Genomic DNA, 13,807 nt, shown 5'->3' with positions numbered 1-13,807 from the left:
CTCACCTCACTTTTCAGGTGACCATTGGCGACCTCACTCAACCTCACGTCAAACTCAAAATGTGAGGTTGAGGTCGGGCACTCGACCTCAAAAAAAAAAAAAGAATCATCAAGTTAAACCGTAACTTAACGCAAATATACATTTCTCGGTAATCCTAGCATATATAGGCAAGCCAGAATTTTGTCGTATGAAGGCTGTATTTTACTCTTAATTTTATACAACTATTAATGTCCCGGATAAAAGAAAAACTCCGGAGACTCCTTGTCCAATCCTGCACTAAAGTAGCAATCCTCTCCCCCTCTTCGCCTACCATTTTTTGGTCCGTTTTATTCTAAGGCCTACATGGGTACCACATTACTACGCATAGGCCCATAATGCAATACAAAGGCTTTATCCCATCCGACCAACATGAATAAAATCCGTATTAGAAATAAAACAAGCCAGTTCTTACTATAAAATGCTGTTGACCCTAGTGACGATGGCAACAATAACGATATGCTCTTTTTCTTAATTTGAGAAAAAAAAAAAACAAATTGATGATTGCCAAGCATTGTTTTTTAATACACTGTACATTGTCTTGCGACCGTACACATCAAATTGGGGAAAAAATAGGAATACAGTCGTGCCTCGTTAGTATCGACACTTTGGTTTCCGACCAAAACTGTCCATAACGCGAGTCATCCATAATAACGAGTCATGATAAAAATGAAAAGTATTTTTTTGAGAAAAACTTTATAATTAATGACAGCTTTTTAAATTAAATTTCTAATTAAAAACAGCCGAGCTGTCGATGTTACCCCCTTCTATATGAATCCGTCGACCCAAAATGTCATGTCTGTTCTTAAATCTTGTCAGCTATCCTCATGAGTAGCTGAAGTTAGTAATGCCTATACATAGCGTAGAATAATTTTTCCCAGTAAACATCCCTGTTTTACTGAACAAAAATTCCGTAAGCCATCACAGGTAAAACCTATCAGATGGACCTATCAAGCCTTCTGTTGAAGCATTTCGTCACTCACGGCAGCACCATTCGCGCACACATTTCCGAACCACATTAACAAGGCTGACTCCATTTCTTCGAACTGTGCTGGGCGCTGTCGGACTGTAGCTGACGCTGCGATGAGCGATGCCGACGTTGAGCCATTTATCAGAGCCCTGCAGTATCGATGCTACCGTCGACCTGGCGAGGCTGAGGCCTAGTTGAACTTGGGTCCAGTCCCTCACGGCTTGGATTAACTGAGATGGCTTTTGCCGCTTGTATTCACAGATGTCCCGCTTCGCGCCTACGTTCAGTTCCTTTTTTTTTTTTGCGTTTAACTCCCGCCATGCCAAAAGTCAGACTAAAGTTGAGGGTTACAGGCTCTTGATTCTTTGCACTCTTTCTGCCTAGTTAACCTCCCCGCCTTTCCGTTCTTCTGATTCTCTTTTTTCTGCCTTGTACTGTTTATGTGAGGAAGCGAGGGAGTCAAGTTGGCAGGCTGCTGAGGGCTATCGAACAGCCCTTTCCTGTGCCGTTTGTATGTGTTCCTATGAAACAAACACTGCAAGCTGAAGTACAGTTTAGAACGACGGCGAACCGACTACGAAGAGCTCAGACCTTGTCAAGGCCGCATCGTTGACTCAAGGCGAAGCCGACATGCGGACCGCCCGGGGCGCGAAATGTGGCAGTTCGGCACCCCAACAGTGACGAAAACCAGGAGCATGAGAAGGAAGGGCGTCCAGGACGGGACGCTCGGTCCTGGTTGCGTGCTCGCCGCCTTTATTTTGTCGCTCTACTTCGTGAGTGTGTTTTAACTCTGACCGAAAAGCGTTAACGGCTTCATGGAACACACTTTGTGTTTTGGGAAAGAAAAACTTCAGTTCCCACCCCTACTTTTTGGCGCTTGTCTTTCTTCCTATTATTTCTTTCCTACGCTTTTACCGGCCTCTCTGTTCACGTTCAGCAGAATTTATTGCGACCACATGTTGCTGTTTTCCCGACTGCGGCCTCTCGTTGCGGCGCTGCCGCTGCACCCAGAAATCTCCCGGTTCCCTCCATTCAGGGTCTTTCTTACTTAGCTGACCCTCGGTTTTCTGTGTACGTTCCTTTCCGCTCTTGCGTCCCTCCCCTTCTTAAAACGACCACACGCCCGCTTTCGTTCTTTCCAACTCCACAGGACTAGTTCAGGCATCCGACCGTATCGGCTGTCGTATAGATTCCCGGCCTGCGCGCCCTTCTTTAACTTGCGTTCGGACTCCCCTGCTTTTTTTCAAACGATGTCCATATTAACGAGACAAAAATACACGGGCCCAAGTGGGCTCTATGCATTCTTTTCCTGTCCATTGTTCAAACAGCGAGTTTTTACATTAACAAGGCATAAATACATTGTAAAAATTTCGTCCCCATAAAAACTGTTCCTAATTCGGGTCGTCCATATTAACGGGGCACGAATTTTGCATAAAAGCTACTCATGAAATGATTTGTCGTGATGACTAAATCCCCAACAAAACAAACAAAAGAAGAAAGAGCCACACACCAAATAATCACAAAACTCGGCCAACGCCGAGTAGACAAATGTACCTTCAGAAAATTTTAGAGGAACGCTGTGGATGTTACGAGGTCCCAACCGGTCACTCCTAGGTGTTTGTCTATAATTCTGTGATCCCGAGGCGTATTGCAAGAATTGGCGAAATTGCTTCTTCGAACACCACGCTTACATTAAAAAATTGCAGGGTTCGAAACTGCTAGGAAAGAGGGTTAAAAGTGAACTATTTTGCAGTCAAATTTCGCCGGACCAAAATGTCCAACTCCCCCCCCCCCCCCAAAAAAAAACAACAAAAAAAAAAAACGATACAAATACTTGTACATCTGAACAGAATACTGGATACTATTTCTCCAACAAGTCTGAAACGAGCTTCTTTGTGTTATTCACTTGTTTTCCTTTAAAGACTGAACTAATAGATTACACGGTGGTGTCTCCGAAGCTGCTTCGTCGCATGCACTACACGTGCATCCAGAGAAACCGTTTCCCCGTTAGTGTCGTGTAGTTACAGCACATAAACGTAAAATAAAGACAAGAACAACAGAAAGGAGGCGATCAAGCAGCCTGGAGGGACCGCGCTCCCTGCTGTGCACGCGTTCCTCCCTTCGCCGTCCGTCTCTAGGCTCTAGGTTTTGCTCATGCAGTGAATGCCGAACTGTCACCAATACACACCAAAGGCAGCAGCGAATGTGTCAGCTTCGTTTTCAGAGACTACATCGCGCTTTGCAATACTTGCACAAAAATAAAAAGAGGAACTAAATGACCGCTCCGGTAAGTGGAAAGGAGGGTTGTGCTATGGGCCTGTGGAAAGATGCCAAAGAAAGAGCCAAATGTGAGGGAAGAAGCCTGTTCTCTGTTCGCCAGTACACGAACGTAAATGGGATATAAGAAAATCTATATAAAGAAATACCATGTTTACGAAAGTATACGAAATTTCGCACACTAAAAAAAGAAGAGAACTGCGCTTCCCAGAGGGTATAGAAGGCTTGAGATATCGACTTAGTACTGCATTCCTCAGTGCTAGCATGTAATTGGTTTCATTCACATATATTTCAATAGATTTTTAAAGAAAAAACGAATGTCTGAATATATTACTCCGATATCTGACCACACAAATTTTCATCCGATTGATTTGCCAGTCTCGAGCAGACGGCAGCACAAAAGAGACACGCTCAGTTTGCCACACTAATTCGTCTGTCTAGACACCAAAATGTTGAGTCAGAAAACATCTCAGTAGTTTTTAACTTATAAAAACATGTAGGAGAACGCTTTTCTCTTTTTTTTCCCTGCGCCTAAAGTGATTTCAAGATAGACCTGATATTATGAAGTTAAGAATCTCTTACCATCATCCTTCCTCCTGCATTGCTTGGTTTCACGAGAATTTGAGAGAGAAACAAAGGGCCTTAGCGGAGCAAAAAGATTTTTGTTTTCATTGGGCTTTACTGTATACAAGCCCCATATAATTTTTTTGCCTCTTCTACCTAGGCAAATGGTTAACATGCGCAGGCTTCTTTCCTGCATACCAGTTGCGTCTTATAAGCTGTGCCGTCCGTCTCATCATCTTGCATGTTTTACCGCTATATTGGTTATGTAAGAAACGCTAGCACCATCATCAAATGCAATTTCGCTGCACCATTTTCTGTTAAGGTTCCGTGTAATGTACAGCGGGATCCTTCATCGAATGTAAAGCAGCAGCCGGGACGTCAGCGCCTGGGAACGGGCATGCATGCGACAAACAGTTCTGCTTTGCGCCGTCTGCGCAAAAGACAATTTGCTTCGCTTTTTAGTTTGCTTGTTTGTTTGCGGCATCCGACAAAAGCATCGCGGGTCAGAGTGAGTTATGTGCTTTGCGCGCTTCTGGGTGTTTGAGCCGGCGGCAAGCATCGGCACAAACAAGTCACAGAAAACGGGAGTGGCGGGCGGGGGGGGCACGAGGAGTTCGTGTTGTAAAAAAAAAAAGAAATCTTCCAAGAAGACCAGAGGGAAGCCTGGGCAGGGGCTACGGCATCCGGTCGTCCAAACGGGGGGTAGCCGAACACCAAGAGTCGACGGGCACACCGCGGCAGTACGCTCGAACTCCGCGTCAAAAGGGGCGCTCTTCGAAGTAAGCCGCGGCAACAGCAAAAAGCCTGGACCTCACAATTTCGACCTCACACAATTACGACCTCACTCAACCTCAAACTCACGCGTGAGGTTGAGGTCCAATTTCGTGACCTCACTCAAAATATTTTGAGCTATAGCCGACCTCACCTCAACCTCACCTCACTCCGTGAGGTTGAGGTCATTTTGAGGTTGAGGTCGACCTCATGAGGTCGAAACCTCATGAGGTTGCCCACCTCTGCTCCTAGCATGCACAACGGTTATAGGGTCTAAACTAGCATATGGTTATTTTCTATGTGACCCCCCTGCGATAGACAACGCAGAAGTTCTTGTGAAAAGTCAAAGGCGGGCAGTGCATTTCATTTATTTCCATTTATTTACTGTCGCGCCAAGTCCGTACTGGAAATAATGGAAGATAATGATGTCCACATTTTTCAGGCATACAAAGGACTCCTACGACTAAACTTTTTGTTTCTTCCACTTTATCATAAACTGTCACTTGGTCTTTACGTGCGACGCTTACGTGTGCTCTCTCACTACCAGACAGATACATCACTTCCATAGACACTCCTTTGCTCCTCACTTCGCAGACACCAACTTATAAAAACGTCTCTGTTTTTCCCTCTAAGACTGCATACTGGTACAGTATACCAGATCCTTCTTTCCGGTCCTGGGAGTTGTAGTATCAAGCGCATAAAAAGTCTGGAATGATTATCTGCTGCGTCTTCTAGAGTGATAATTTGATTCATATTCAATTCAAAACTGTGTACTAGCAAGTTCTGGCCCAGACCCCCAAGATACGTTGGTGCGTTGTTTTACAGTTGTGTGTTTTTTTGCTTTTTATATTTTTATATCTAAATTCCTGAGCGCTTAACCTGCAGTATGAGGTAAATAAATAAACATGTAAAAACGAAGCCGTCCCATGTTCGGGATGCATTATTTACCGACGGCATTACTATTGATACTACAGAAGACTCGCGCGGCAAAATTAAAGAGTGACCGTGAGACGCCTCAACCATCGTGCAGGCTCACGCATCCCGCTGCAGTCTCTCCTATGCATAATGAGAAAAGAAGCCTCCGCTTCGTAATAGAGCTTCCGCTCAGTAAACTAGGTTATCTCTTTGAATCTAACCTGTCTTGGCAACAGAACATAACCAAGAATAACAAAGCTTTCGCTAATATAACCGGGCTTAGCCGAGCTAAGCTGCAGCCACTTTCTTTTAGGCGACATCGATGGGGGCTGCGCGAGGCACGATATCTGCTGCGCACTTCCTTCAGTCCGTGACCAGTGTCCAATAAGCACTTTCAAAGAGTTAGTTACTAAGCAAATGTGCAAATTGCAATCAATATTTCGGATTATTCTGGCACCCTTCCTGCTACTTACCGGTCTTTCTGTCCGTCAATACACACGTGTCTCCGTAAAGCTCCTAGTGTTTAATCACCTGGCTCAAACTTCAGGAAAAGCGGCTTGCGAGGTATTTCAAGTCGAGTACCCCATGTTTAGTGCTCCTATGGTTACTAGAGGACTTGTGAATGTTATGTGCATAATAATATTATGTGATGCCAACTGCCGCAACGTACACAGACAGAGAGTAAGATAGAGAGTTTCAACGTCTCGCCAGCCTGCCCTGCTGCAACTATTGCGCGAGAATCGATTCGTTTCCGGCGTGGTCACAGCCACCAAACGAAATAAATTGTACTGTACATTGTGCGACATTATGTTCCCAGTTCCTTTGTACAGGGCCTTGTACAGTGAAGGCCCAGGTTCAGATGTCTTGAAAAGGGTAAAAATAATGCAGGTGACGCTAGGAGCAAGCACCTTTTTTTTTTAAATTGCACACAGGAATCTTGCCGGTTAAAACGCTTTTGGGAGGAGTGAGATTCTTTATTTATGGTGGTCACACTGATACGAAGGAGGCCAGAAACAATAGACCATTTTTTTTTACACTTTTGGGAATGGGTATATTTTTAGAATGTATTGCAAACAACGGTAATGAAAGATTTTCCGCTGGACCCTTACGGTATCCGGTACTTATGCTTAGACAATGAGGATGGGGTACCATTTGATTTATTTATGCTCACCCGCCTCCACTGCATATGGCGCTCAAGAATGGCTGGCTACCATTGTATTAAAGGCGCATGGCCTGCCCGAATTTATTTTCGGGAAAGCGTCAACGGGTTTTTGGCAATCCAAAAAGCTGCTGTAGAACCTCCCGATTGGATTTCATGACCAGAACCTTTGTTGTGCAAGCGTGAAATTTAGTGTGTTTTATGTAAATAGCGTATAGCGTATGTAGATAGCGTTTGTGTGATTTTTGTTGATTTTGTTTTCGTGAAATGCAATGTGTCAAGACCAGGCAATAAAAAAAAAAGCTGCGGCTTGACATAAGCGCATAAGATTTTTTTCCCACACTGGACGCGCGCCAGGAACGCCACGCGACAGGCGCGATGGTGTACTGTCCAAACTCTCGCTTGCCGGAGAAAGTGTGACAGATACCGCGCCTTTCCTCTCTGTAGACAAACTATAATTTTATATAGCACTGCGGCGAACCGCGATAACAGGCAGCGATGAGAGGATAATGTTAGGAGAAGAAGAGTTGACTTTCGCCATTCTCCTCCTAAAATACATTTGAGAACCACTGAGGAATACTGCGCTACTTGACAGACAGGGACAAGTGAAAGACGACACACGATAGACGACACACAACACACATTCGTGTGTCGTCTTTCGCTTGTTCCGGTCTATCAAGTAGCGCAGTATTCCCCTGTATGATCAACCAACTGGCCACCGTGTTTGCATTGTTGACATTCGAGAGACCTGATACTTTTTCTAGAAGGTTCTTATTTTGATCACTATTTAACCAAATTTTGCGTAAGCTTCTTCCAAGCCATCTTCAAGTGCACGTCACGGTTACGTCACGTAATGTATAGCACAAAAGGCTAATGACAAAAAACGACCCCAGGGCCGGGGAGTGGTATTCACTCAGGTGTTGTACCGACGGCATACTGTGTAATTCAAAAGCATGGCTTGTTCTTTTATTGGTCCACTCCAATAAAGAAAAAACCACGCTTTTGAACATAGAACCTCGCTAACAATACTCACGGACTCTCAAACAGCCTGTCGAAACTACACGAATAGTAGGATAGGTCATCACGCGCTCCGTATACTCCTCGAAGTGAGCGACAAAGTTAAAAACCACAAAAAAAATCAAGACTACACAAAAATTATATGGGTACTGGGGTACCGGGGTGTGGCATCGAACCAAGAGGTCGATAGAATAGCTTGAGCATACACTGCTTTCCGAGCATCCGACGAGTCTACGGAACATTTGCCAGCACAAAAGATAGACTCGGCCATACTAGAAATCTATAGAGGCAGAATAATGAGATATTCCCTACAGCACAGGTCTCTCAACAGAAGGCAAACTGTCGTTTGGATACTATTACAGACAGGTGCATACTAAAACCTACACATACTAAACAAAATGCACCCTATCATATACGCTCACTGATGTCCGTGGTGCGACGAAAAACCCACCCTATATCACATAACAGGGGCATGTAAAAACTTAGCCCCAAAATTCGAAACCCGAGTGCGAAGCAATGGAAAACTCTGCTGCCCAGCGACCGCTGCGAAGACCAGCCAGGTCTGGTACAGCGAGCTCAAGGGGTGACATTGGCCAGCGGAGCCCTGAACTGAGGGCAACCGACCAATGAGTAGAAGTAGACGAGGTAGACGGAGAAATTGAATTTTTCTTTATTCCACAACAAAGAGATGCTGCGAGGAGGACAGGAAAAAGCTGTATGAACAGCTTGAAAAGTCCTGACCCCCTAGCACACGTGGTAGGACAGAAGCGTGCGGCAAGAGAACACAGTTAGATATATAACATCATGAAAAAAAAATAAATAAATAAAACAACAATAAGTGTAAAACAGGCAAGAAGAACAAGAAAATTATATGACAACATTATACAAACAATAAGCGCTGCTCTTTTGGTGATATATCTGATATGTCAATGTTAGCATCCTTTATCATGTGATTCAGAAGTGTAGGCAAATAAAATTTTAACATTTCATTTCCATAATTGGTTCTACAATTTGGAACATAACACACCTCAGGATGGCGCACATTATAAGCAGAGATGTTTTTCTCTAGCCGTGCTAGGGTAGTGATGGCATCATTATTTTTTATTAAACTGAGTTTATATAAGCGGCATAATCTGTGATCGTTCATCGATGTAAGTTGTATAATGTGGTACTTCTTAAATAGGCCTGCTGTGTGGAAGCGATATGGAACTTTACAGGTAAGGCGTAAAGCCCTTTTCTGCAAAACAGTGATTTTGCTAATATTTCCGACTGTTGTTGTTGCCCATACAGAAAACGCTTAATTTAATAAAGAGGAAAATAAAGAATTATACATGAGCATGTTAACAGGTATAGGAAAGTTGTAGCAGTAACGGTGCATAATGGCAGCTGTCCTAGATAGCTTACCAACAATATAGTTTACATGATCATCCCATGTCATGTTTTCTGAGAAATACACGCCCAGTGATTTAAAGCACTTTATCACTTCAATTTCAGTGTTATTTAAGAAAATGGAATGTCGCTCGACATGTGTGTGTCGGGGGTGAAATAAAATAGCCTTCGTTTTATTAATGTTTAGCTTTAGGCAGTTAATTTGAGCCCAGGCATTAATTTCGGACAACGTTCTATTCGCTCGGATACCTAGATCAACACACGATTTGCCTGAAAAGAATAAACTTGTGTCGTCAGCATAGTTTATGTAATGTGCCGTTTCATCAACGCGAACTATCTCGTTGATATACAGTATGAAAAGAAATGGTCCCAGGATGCTTCACTGCGGGACACCTGTTTTATTTGACTTTATTGTGGAGTGTTTTCCTTCAATGACGACAAATTGAGTACGGTATTGTAAGTAAAACGTAATAAATTGATGCGAAATGCCTCTTATGCCATAGTGTTCACGTTTCTGAAGGAGAATTACATGATTATTGAAATCAAAGGTTTTGGAAAAATCCAGAATCCAGTGCCATATTTTTACACGCAAAGTTTTCGAGAATGAATTCCTTTTGGGCCAGCAGTGCGAGTTTCGTACACTTGTTCCTGCGGAAGCCAAATTGAGCAGATGTTATTAAGTTGTAGCGTTCAGTGAAAGAGGTCAGGCGTTTCAAAATTATTTTCTCTAAACCTTTGGAGAATACAGGTAAAACTGATATGGGGCGGTAGTTTGACATGTCATGTCTATTTCCCTTCTTAAACACAACTGTCACTTTTGCTAGCTGCATTTTTTGCGGAAAGCATCCTGCGGACAAACACATATTAAAAATGTGGGCAAGACAAGGTGCTAATATATAAATGGCAAAGCTCACAGGTTTCACTTGAATATCGTCCGCATCAGCAGCTGTGCTATTGCTTAGGGTTAAGAATGTCGCTACAAGCTCACTATTTGAGACAGGCTCTAGAAATATAGTTGGATTTCTTCGGTCCTATATATATTTTAAATCAGGATTTCTGCTGGTAGCATCGCCGACTGATAAAAAGAAATCATTAAATGCGTCAGCTAACCTAGTGCCTTGAAGTTCTATCCCATTGTGGTTACCGCTCCTGAATCAGGAGAAGACTCCCGGGGATGCAACAAGAAAACACCTCTGAAGACGCCCCAAAAACAGCCAAAATAATATAGGACTAAATAAAGTTTTTCTTCGCTTTCTTCCGTCCTTTATTGGTTTATTGTCAGCAAAGAGTAGCTTAGAAGATGAGGACTCCTAAAAGGGCACGAACTTGAGTGCTTGTTTTGTTCGTCTACATTTATGTGTCCTCATTCTGATTATTTTGCATTGGAATTTGCTTATCGCCATTTTAAACCTTGGTCAATATCAAGCGCGTTTTTCTAGAGTTTTCGTCCCGCATGAGGAATAAACTCGGCAGTGCTGCCGGACTTACCGCAAGGCGGGCGAAAGATGCGGGTACGAAAACGCCACCCATAGAGCAAATCTGCCGCCAGGCCACATGGGTTTCGCATGTAGAGAAATACCACCCAGATAAAATACGCTTCATGGTGCACAGGCTTAACGCACTCTGATGGTAACAGGTCGTGTGTTAGCTTTTTGGATTAAACTATTTCAACATAATCTGTTCTCGAAAAAACTCTGCAAATAATATGCGGACTTAGGAGGTCGAATTATTCTTCTATCCTGCATCGGCATGCTTGTTGGCATTCAAAGAACCATCGCTCTAGGAAAGGTTTCTTCGATAGTTTCTGTCGGGAACCAGCTTCACAATATTGAAATTGCTTTAGACCATGAGTGCCTGGTGTGAGTGTGCGCGTGCGCTTATGCTCTGAGGTGCGCGCGTCAATTTTGCCCGCTACCAAAGCGGAAGGGTGCCCGCGTAATAATTGCGATCTACGTTCGTTATGGGTGATGTGGTGCTGTGGAAGCGACATCTTGTAGTGTCTTCTGACTTTGGGAGGTGGCAAGGCAAAATTTAGTTGCATTATGCGAGTGCAAAATAAGCAAAGTGTGAAAGAGTAAGCGCTTATCTTTACACCACATGGAGTGCTGTAGGGCATCCTTGTAGAGGTGTTCTAATGTCACAGTTCGTGTGCAGCGCGTGGTAGCGCGGTAGTCGAGTGAAAACAGCGACTGTTCGACGGGCTGCGTCAATATTAACCTCGGGGTGCAATCACGCCCTGCGCGACTGCACGCTGGAATGGCATTGTTCCGTTAAACTTGAGGGCATTGTTTTAGCAAAGCACTTCCTTTTATTAGGTGTGAACCTAAGCCAGATGGAAAAGAAAGGATCATGGCTCGCTTTGTTTTTGAACACGTGTTCTGAAAATGTCACAGCACGCTATTGCCGACCAAACTAGTGCGTTTGTAGCGGCGTTATTAACGCCGAAATCGAGCATGCGTGTACGAAAATAGTCACAAAAAATCAAGTACCTCGCATTTTTTATTGGTTTGAGCAGGTATCCAATTCATTACTGTACCATTGCAACGCATAAATCAGTCAATGTTCTGTGCGGTCTCGTTTTTGACTATCATATCGTCACCCTCAAACAGCCAGAAGGTTAGATGCTGGGTTTATTCACAGTGTGACACGGCACTGGGGCGGGGCACGGCTGGCCGGAGCTCGAGAGAGGAAGACGAAGAACGCCGGGGTCACTAGCGTGGTTAAGACCAACTAAGACGTCGGTAATCCAGTCCGGCCGCATGACGGCGCCACAAGAGTAATTAGGAATGCGGCATTACTGCCCCTCTTTTAAAGGCGCCGTCCTCGGCGCTAACCGTTGCCGATCCTAGCATCAAGTAACATCGGTAGTGTCGGCGTGGCGGAAGTAGAATGGTGGCGAAGGCTGCGCCCAAAAGCGGTTCAGCGGCACCGCAGCATAGCCGCAGGTCGGGGGGCCAATCACTCAGATTAAGAAATTATACTACTACAAATTGAAAAGTACCAATCAACATAAAAAGAATATAGACATTTTGATAACTTCGCTTGTGAATGAGGTAAGGTATTTTATAAAGGCATTCTTAATTGAAAAAAAAAACAATCTTGCAACACTCTTATCCCCCCCCCTCCCACCACCCCCTTGATGTTGTATCGGTCAGTAGGCGCTGCCAGAGGTAACCAAGGCAACGGAGATAACGAAGCTGACGAAGCACGAAACGGTTTCTTATCGCTATCTGCTGCTCGTCTGCTGTGGTGCAGGCCATGGTGCGCCCGGAAAAGTGTATAAATTTAGTTCGCAAGTTTGAAAATATCCCTTTTGCAAATATTTCGACGTCCTTGCTGGTTGCTGCTTTAATATTTTAATATTAAGATTAATATTAATAATAAGATTTAATATTCCCTTGCAGCCGTGTTTTTTTGGTTTCGTGGTGGGGGCAGTGCGAAGTATTTTTGCAGCATTGTATTGCGCTTAGCGTTTTATCGCAAGGTCAGCCCGCACAAAGTGAGGAAGCGATGCTCTGTGGCACATTGCGGCAGCGTGGACTGAATCGTAGGTGTCTTATTACACCACTTCCCGGCTGCCTTTCACCGGTGAGCAGACCTGGAGGTTGCACAGAGACTCAATGTATGCTCTAATACTCCTGTGTTAAGCACGTTTGTTGATGTTACGCTATATGGTCTGGTGCAATTTTGAAATTGCCTTTAAAACTGCTGTATTCGTTTGCCGAAGAATTTAAATGTGAAGAGTGATCCCAGTGCTCTATGCTCCACATATGTTTTGATGCACCTACCTTCATGACATTTTTATTTCAATTGCAGCTGTCATAGCTTTGTTTTCTGTACGTGCATCTTTCTTATCTGGTGATGTTTTGTGGCAGGATTTTCAAGCCTTTTCCATGCCTCGGCTGTGATCATTGAGATGATTAGCCAACCTAAACAGCGACACTGTTTGTGTTGTCTGCAACATGCATTTTTATTGTGATTTGTTGATGTAATTTATTGATTGATGCAATAAACCATATGAATATGAAAACCATAATTGTTCACTTGGTACACCCTGTTGCTCCAGTGTTTCTGGACCGCACCTTACTGGGTTGAGGGACAAAGTAAATGGCCAAAGTACTTGCATGACTTGCAGCAGTATTTGTATTATGAATTTGCATTCGTGGTCTCTATTTGGAAGTGTCGCTGCCTTTCTATGCCACCACCTTTGCCAAACACTTTCATTGTGCTGGAGCAACTGCTTATAAACAAGGGTGTAGGCAACAAAAACTCGAGTTCTTTTAGATGGCAAAGCTTGGCGCGCGCTGCAAGGCAGCAACCTTCAGAAGATGCAGGCTCGTCAATGCAACGCGGCGGTGTAAAAAAAAAAAAAACTTGTTTATAGTTCGCGCCAAAGTGACCGTATGCGTGACGTCATTTGACGTCATGCCCCCCCTCCCCCCCAATTTTCATTGGTCGCTGGAGACCATGAGCCGCCATGTTTTGTACGTATGAGCGTCTATGGAGCCTACGCTACCATAGTACGTATACCTTGGTGTCGGGCGGCTGGGGCGAAGGAGCGGCTAACGAGCAATGTAGTGCTTCATTCGTGCAACGTGAACCACTTCGGACGTTAGTCGTCGAGAAGAGCGGACAGTTCCCTGGGGAAGAACTTCATAGTTCACTTCGCTTAGTTCGCGGACTACCTCATACGGGCCAAAGTATCGCCG

Source organism: Amblyomma maculatum, chromosome 2 (assembly GCF_055883805.1).
Source record: "Amblyomma maculatum isolate TAMU_Amacu chromosome 2, ASM5588380v1, whole genome shotgun sequence".
Lineage (NCBI taxonomy): Eukaryota > Metazoa > Arthropoda > Arachnida > Ixodida > Ixodidae > Amblyomma > Amblyomma maculatum.
This window is presented reverse-complemented; position numbering follows the sequence as displayed.